The following is an 8,665-nucleotide window of genomic DNA, read 5'->3' on the forward strand; positions in this document are numbered from 1 at the left end:
TTATATTTTGGTGAGACATGTGTTATATATCCATGTAATAGAGTATTTAAAAGATAGAGTTTCATAAACATTTTTCTAAGAGTCTTAAAAATGAAAGATTCATTGAAAATAAGCAACTACATTGAATTTATATATTTTTAGACACAAAACAAAATATTATCTCCAACTTCTTACCACTTGGGTGGTTATTTCGGTAGATAATGCAGCAGTAATGAAGCCACAATTTTGTTATGTATGCCAAGGTTATAGCTAAAAAGTAATGTTTATTTTTCCTTTGAACTATTATTGGTTTAGTTCTTGTAGATACTAGTGATTGAATCTATATGAGTGGAGTCTATTTTCTTCACTAGTTTTTTATCTGTCAGAGGCATTATTTTTGGATTTATCTAGCCTTTATTACTGCCATGCAAACACTGCGGGATGATAAGTAATTTTTAAAACTGTCAGAAAGATGTTCAAATATACACATTTCCCCTTGATCTTAAAGAACAGTTTTTATTCCCACCTATGAAACTGGGCAAGAAAATGTGGATGTTTCAGCACAATACAACATACCATTATACACTATTCTTATGGAAAGAACTAAAACTTACCTAGCTGACATTGAACTCATAGAGCTACAGAAATCTTTACTAAAAGAACAACTGGATATAAACATACTAAATTTACTTTGTCATATTACTGATTGTTAATTCATTTAGAAGAGAAATAAGGAGTCACGCAACTTCATCCGTATTAAATTTGCTGTAAATATCAAAGAAACGAGGACAAACACATGTGCAAGAAACCACCACATTTCTTCAAGGTAACAAAAGACTTTCATATTCCCTATGAGAATTTTCATATATCCATTAGTATATCTTACTATGGAACATTATCCCTGATATTCAGCGTATTTCTATAGTAAAACCTTAATATTAAGCTAGGGCTATGTTTAAAAGCTTATGTTAACAGTTCATATCAAGCCCAAAGAATCAACAAATTCCATATAAAAGTATGTATTGAGACAAGAAAAATAGAGATGAGGTTTTTCTTTTCTTTTTTTTTTTCCTTTCTTTTCCTTTCTTCCCCCCATCTCCTCCCATCCCCCCTCTTCTCCTCTTTTCTTTCTTTCTTTCTTTCTTTCTTTCTTTCTTTCTTTCTTTCTGAAGAGAGGAGACAAAATAGTATTGTTTCACAATGATGGAAATAATTCATTCAAAAGGAGAATAATGATGATACATGCAAAAGAAGATTGAATTAGTTGAGAAAGTAGAAAAGAATGGTTTTGTTTGCACAAACAATTGAAAAGGATTCATTTTAGATTTGGGTTTCAAAACAGTCAGAGAGTTACTATAAATTAGAAAAAGAGAGTCCAAGTCTTTTACAGTATATTTTCTTGTATATACTAGGAATAAAACTATACTTAGGTAGAAAATATGACCAGATTCATGAGGTGGCAGTCTGAATCGTTTACCGTTTGAAATCAAAGTAATATTCTTTAATATTAAAATCCAGTGATACTGTGCCCCATCTACATATCACAAAGAAATGATTTTTCTTCTTCTCTGTGATCAAGCTAAGTGCTTTTTATTCCATCTGATAAATCTAACTCTCCCCTAGGTCTCATGTTGTCCATAATTTAAATCATATATAGTCAGTTGTATGGAAGAGATAAAAGTCCCTCAGAAAAGTCCCTCTCTTTTCAGAGAAGTATGATCCCCTTTAGCCATTAAAAAAAATGCCATCAGGCCATTTTTGTATCATTGGCAAGTAAACCATTAGAGTATGAATATTAGTCTTTTGTTTTTATGCCTAGCAACAGTATTGTCTCTGGGCATTTGAGGGAGAAAACTCTCATGGGTAGTTTTATACTTAAGTACTACAGACCTATACAATCAAATGTCCATATGTTATGGAACTACACAGTATGTACGTTATGTTAAGTAGCTTACAACTCCTAACATGTACACGGACAGTGATACTCTTCAGGGCATATCTGTAATGCTAGGATATTAGGTTCCAGCTACCAGATGAGCCCAGGCCCACCATCATCCATTATATCTGATTCAGTCTCAAAAGCAAAGAAAGTAATCTGTCTTTGAATACCAGGGCCTATTCAGAAATGCCAAGATACAGGCCTTTATTTACAGGATATATCTCTACTTTGTTATAATCAAAATCCCTTTATTAAATCTAAAATGTTAGATATGTCCATCTCTTTTCAGTCAAGAAAACGTATTAGTTAAATGATAACCCTCATGTTAAAAACTACAACTCATTAATGTTCAGAAAGGGCTTGATGTCTTTCCTTCAGTTTGTGATTAGAGACCAGGTTCCCAGACCACAGCTGCCACCGTCCCCCAAACCTCCAAAACAAACCCCCAAAACAAACAAATAAACAGCAAACAAACGAGACAAAACAAGATTCCGATATTTCGATAGTAATCTAAGTAACTTCATTGTCATTCACTTGAAACATCATCTACTCTTGTGGCAGTCTGATTCCAATCCTTTCCTCAGTTGTGGAGTTCTTTGAAAAGCATACCTAGACTTCCCTGAGCAATTCCTCATCTACCCTAAAGCTATCCTTTCCACTGTTACATGTCATGAAACATGTTTGCTGTGTCTTGATCTGGAGCCTTGTATAATGTCTGTGGTAAGTCTGATGCACCATCTCTGGGGCTATAATGTCTGTGGTGAGGCTGACGCAACATCTCTAGAACCTCTGAGGACTGAGTCATAGGTTCAGTTACCTCTGAAAAGCCTACAAGAAGCTCGTGAAAAATGACTTCCTGGAACTGTCGTGTCATGTACATCTGCTGATTCTGCTTTGATTTGTCAAAACCTTATAGGTTTTTTGTTTAGAATAAAGAATTCAATAAACTATTTTATTCCTGTTGCTACACTCTGCTTATCTCACATATGATCTAATATATAAATTGGCTTTTAATAGTTTGCACTCACAAGTCAATGTCATCTTCTATCCCTATATCTCAAGTATATGTCTACAAATCTGAGTCAGAGAGTAATCTGAGAGAAGAGTTGTAAACTATAGTCAAAATAATCTTTCCTTCCACAAACTGAAGCATTGTAGTAAACCAATATTTGTATGTCTAAAACTTCCTTGGGATAAATCTTTTCCAGAAATTTTCCAAAAGTTTCTTTTCCAGAAGTGTCCCACCCATGAGCCTTCCAGACACGTTTAAGTATGTTTTGTATCTCAGACAAATATAGCACAGATTGCCAAACTAGGAACTGTACTCATCTATAGTTATTATATGAATTTTGATTTGTAATCCATGCAGAGTTGTAAATTGGGATAGGTAAAGGAGGATATTAACCCTCAAAGGATTGTAGGATTGGCTGAAACCTCTAATTCATATTCAAGTCCTATAAATCCCAAATGTCTTTTAATTCCTGGCAAGTTTACACACACAAAATTTTATTTCTTACTGCATTTCCTACGTTCATACATCTGACTTTTAAATTGAGCATTACCCAAATGAAAACTCAAACTCTTAATTATTTCTTGTTAACATAGGAACTGAACCTAAGACAAAACAAATAATCTTATAAACACTTAATTAACATATATACTTTTACTAAGGATCAGAGGTGGGAGTTATAATTTAACCTATAAAATATCTTATAAAAACATTTTAAAGCCTTTTAGAACTTTCTAGTCTTCAAAATTTCTTTCAGTGTACCTCACTGAAGTGATATAATCTGGCAATGGCTTATACACAATCAAATGTTTTTTCTGTATTCTATAAACTTTACCTCCTTTCACCTGATTGGCTAGGCAAGTCTAGTTTGTGTATAATTATAATGAAGACAAATGTATTTGTGTTTGTATGATGATTTGGCATCGGCCATCATCCAGGCTCTTACTGCCAGTATTTTTCTCAAGTATCATCTAGATATTCATCCAGACAAAAAAGTTTTTATCTCATTCAATTTCTAATAGTAACTTTTTTGGAGATATTTACTTAGTTTAATATTCTTTAATATAGTTAATATCGTATACCATAGCTATATAAAAAGAAAATCATAAATATTGGAGTGAGGAGGTCATTGAACTCATTAAACCCAGATATTAAAAAGTAACACACACACACACACACACACACATTTTTCTCACAGGGATTTTACTTTTCCAAGTGTTGTAAGGTATAGAAAGACATGTTATATGGTATCTTTTTCTCTCTGACAGTAAAGTATTCCAGAGAGTTGGTTACCCAGTATAAGAGGATATTGAAAAGTGAAACTAAGGGGAAAAGTTAATCTTATGGTAAAAAGATAAGGAACCAGTTAAGGTATCCTTTCCTAACCACTAAAAACTGGTTGCCATGGTGTCCTGTGTTCCAAAAGAAAAGCAATGAAATAAAAGATCCAGAGAATTTGGAAGAGTCACTGTTTGATTTAGGCACAGGCACTGTTCTTTCAAGAACATTTTTAAATGACTTCTTAAAGCACTTGCAAAGATTTTTCTGCAGGAAAATTTCTAATTCGTAATGACATGTAGTTAACAATTGAACTTTTCTTCATAAGATGTACCCAAATTTATTCACACAAGACCCTTTTCAGAAATGATTTGGCTTTGCCTAGCTGGGGCAGTTGTAAATGGCATTTCATATGTATTTTTCTATAAAAAAAATGGCATTTCAAGCATTTGAAAACAAGTAGGACATTAATCTTTTGTTGGGTTGAACTGTATAGCTAGCTGAAACAAAAAATAAAAATAAAAATAAAAATAAAAATAAAAATAAAAATAAAAAACAACTGGTGTTTGGTGACAGAAACTAAGAATGCTAAGGTATAAAAATAATAGGCCATGGCTTCATGAGACTAGATAGGTCTAAGAAGCCAAGCCCATATGGGAAACAGCATTAGGCTTTTTTATATATCACATCTCAGTCAACATTGAATCCTATATGAGGAGGAATGCGTAGAAATTTTAAAAATCCAGTCATGATGAGAACATTTATCATTTGGATTCAAATGCATTATTTACAGGATAAATCTCCCAGAAAAATTATAAACCATGCATGACTTCACATATAAAGCTCAAAACGGAGCAAAGTTGAAAAGCAGTCTCTCCCCTCAGCCTATAATTTCTGTGGATGTGCTGTGGCCACGATGGATCGCTCACTTCCCAGTTGCAATAAACCAGGACTGTTATGCAATAATAAAGAGCAAAATTTGTGCTGTAGGAGAAGGCCCGGTCGTTCTGAATGTGCAGACCCTAAAACTGTAATTTTGTTAAATAGACACTGGTCTTCCCAGGTGTTGTTCAGGAAATACTTGAATGCAAGAAAGATAACCCACTCCAGCTCAGGTAAATAAAATACGACCATGTGTTTGCAAACTCCCAAGTGGACAGTCCTACAGAAGCGGAGTAAGTACCTCAAGTTCTTAGGAGGAACCCGAGCTCACTTTCTGCTGAGCTTGAACACTAGCTCGATATGGCCCTTTCAGCTTCGAATTTAAAGTAATTCTCAGAATTTATTAAAAACAAAGGGAATTGTTTGGGGGTCCATAATCCAAATTTCTGAGAGAAAGAATCTGATTGGCTCAGGTTGGATCAGAGGTATACCTCTGGCCCTATCATCTGCTCTATAGCAGAAAGAAGCAACAGGGGGGGAACTTTCTGAGAGGAGTAGGAAGCAGAGCTGTGTGTGGTAAGCATTTCTCAGAGAAGTCAGCATAAAACATCAGAATTCCCTACCAAGGAACAGAAGAAATTTTGTTTTCTTGATGGTTAGTGCTACTGAGGTGGGAGATAGAGGGCCTGGATATTTTGATAAAGAATGCTGACTCAGGGACTCAGTATCTATTCAGCTATGCGTAAGGAGGTCCCTTTATGAGGAAATGGACAAAGGACATGTTGTTGCCTGTTTTGGAGGGGAAGACAGCCACCCCATTTTACCTCAGTAGTCTGATTCTCAGAACGTATGCATCTTTCACATAGTTTCATTTAACAAACCCATGTGTCTATACTGGCAAAGAAAAATACAGAAAAATAACTTGCTGCTCTCACATGTTCAAAATAACATTGGCTTCCTCTACAGCACTGACAGCTCTGGCTGCCTCAGAAAACCTAGTTAGGGACTCAAGTCACAGCGACTTCAGTGCGTTGTCAGGACATTTGACCTTGTTCTCATCGCCTGAGATTGCTTAAAGGGATTCCCTAACCATTTGTCTTACATGCACAATAGTGTTGTTAGAACGGTATTCATGGGCTTTGAAGATGATAACTAAATCTAGGTACCACATGCCAAATATAGCCTGACACCAGATGGTTATAAATCTGTTCTCATCTCTCTGAGGAAGTTCTTTTTAAAATTCATGGCTTAAAATAATTCCTTGTACACTGTGCATGTGTATGTATTCTTATACAGTTTTACTAAAAAAAAAAAAAAACCAAAAAACAAAAACACTGTATTTATTTCTCTAATATAAACTATATTCTTTGAAAAATAAATAAAAATTAGCATAAAATATACATAAAATAAGAAATCACTAGCTTCTATTCCTGAACTGTCACTGTACTGCTTAAACTCAGACCCGGTTCAAGGAGGGATTGGACAGGTGGTATATAGAATAAAATGTGTCATGCTTTTCTCTGCTCTGAGTCTTGCCTAAGCTTGTTGAAGCAATCTTCTGTTAGGTGAGTTTTCTCCTAGGAGATTTATTGCATTATAGACAAAATATGAAGGAAGCATCATGCTGAAATAAAATCTCTGTTAGATTTTGAGACATAGCAATGTTGCTTTGAAACCTTCCCTAAAGAACATAACGCACAAGGGAGTCGACATTCTTATGTCCCTCACATCAGGACCAGGAAGCTGTCTTCCTATTTTCCCAGAAAAAAAATGGCAATGACTGTTGCAGAGCATCATGCCCTGAAAATGAGGGGGAGCCGAGTTATAATAGCAGCACTGTCAGGGGTGGTGGCACATTTATAAGGAGAAATACGGGTACTAAGAATAAGGGGCTGATGTGCCTAGAAAAGAGCTACCCAAGCTGGAAAGAGGACACAAATCACAGATCCTTAGCACACTGTAATTGTCTGCTTGGTGAGTCTGAAATGCAGTGGGTGGAATAAGGGACGTTGTAATATCTTAGGGTCCATATATAATAAGTTTAGGAAGCATTTATTTTTCCAAAAAATAAATGATGTTCAAAGTTTATTCAAAAGCCTATGTTATTAAAATATGACACAATATAAAAGAAAAATATTTTTTTATCGATAGAAAGCCTTTAAGAATTTGATACACTCAGTGATCTTGCATAGAAACAATGTATCAATTTATATTACATTATCTAATTGTTTATTTATTTAAGATAGAGAGAGAGAGAGAGAGAGAGAGATAAAGAGCACATGACAGGGGAGTGGCAGAGAGAGAAAAGGAGACAGAGGATCCCAAGCAAGCTCTAAGCTGTCAGTGCATGGCCCAAAGTGGGGCTCAATCCCATGAACTGTGAGATCACGACTTGAGCCAAAATCAAGAGTTGCATGCTTAACCAACTAAGTCACTCAGATGTCCTTATATTACATTTTTAACATTTTAACATACTAGATTTTTGTTTTAATAAACTCCACACCCAATGTGGGGCTTGAACTCATAACCCTGAGATTAGGAGTCACATACTCTACTGACTGAACCAGCCAGTTGCCTGAAAATACTAGAATTCTTAAGAATTCTTAATGTAGAGTGCTATAGGACTGTAATAGATGTAAATATCCTTTTACCATTGCAAAATTTTAAAATTTGGCCACTTTTGAAGTATCGGGTGGTTTATACTTTCTTATACAAACTATGCCACTCCTATATTGTATGACCTGGGACCAATAATTTTGTAACTATAGGATTGACTTTCCTTGTCTATAAAATTAATAGGGGAGGTAGAATATATCTAAGTTTCCCTCCACATCTAGACTTTAAATGCTATTCCACAAGATCTATTTCTCAAACTTGAATGAATTGTTTGAAATTCAATCTATGTGGGATTCCAATAGTTAGTAAAATGGGTTAAAATGGTACTAATAAAGACAGTGGAATTTATTTTTAATGTTTATTTATTTATTTTAAAATAGAGAAAGCGCATGCACACACGTGTGCAGTTGGGGGAGGGGCAGAGAGAAAAGGAGAGAAAAAATCCTAACCAGTCTCCATGCTGTCACTGCAAGGACCCATGCAGGGCTTAGTCCCATGAACTGCGAGATTATGACCTGATTCGAAATGAAGAGTTGGACACTTAACTGACTGAGCCACCCGGGCACCTCAAGACAGTGGAACTTTTGATAAATTATAATAATATATTTAAAAGTTAAGAGGTTGATTTTGTAGGCCAACAGACAAATGATTGGATTTAATTAGTCTATTAGGCTTATAATGTGGAATATTGTATTTCAACTATTATCTTTATCACTTAATTTTAAAACATCAGTTAAGTCTGATTATTAGATTAATTTTGACCATAGTGGCTATATTTATTCTGATTATAAAATGGATTTTAATCTATAACTATCAGGAGCATCACCATCCTTCTGTCCTAAGACAGATGACTTTATTTTATTTTTTTTTAATTTTTTAATGTTTATTTTAATTTTTGACAGAGAGAGAGACAGAACATGAGCAGAGGATGGGCAGAGAGAGAGGGAGACACAGAATCAGAA

At 34.8% G+C, this 8,665-nt stretch overlaps 1 pseudogene; it reads right to left on the reverse strand.

Annotated features, from left to right (window-relative positions):
- The window catches only part of LOC112858233 (proteasome subunit alpha type-7 pseudogene), a 187,253-nt pseudogene extending 184,461 nt beyond the window's left edge, over nucleotides 1-2,792 (reverse strand).
- Between the last annotated feature and the right edge of the window lie 5,873 nt (nucleotides 2,793-8,665).

This window comes from Puma concolor, chromosome D4, assembly GCF_028749965.1.
Source record: "Puma concolor isolate L17-30 chromosome D4, mPumCon1.1.hap2, whole genome shotgun sequence".
Classification (NCBI taxonomy): domain Eukaryota; kingdom Metazoa; phylum Chordata; class Mammalia; order Carnivora; family Felidae; genus Puma; species Puma concolor.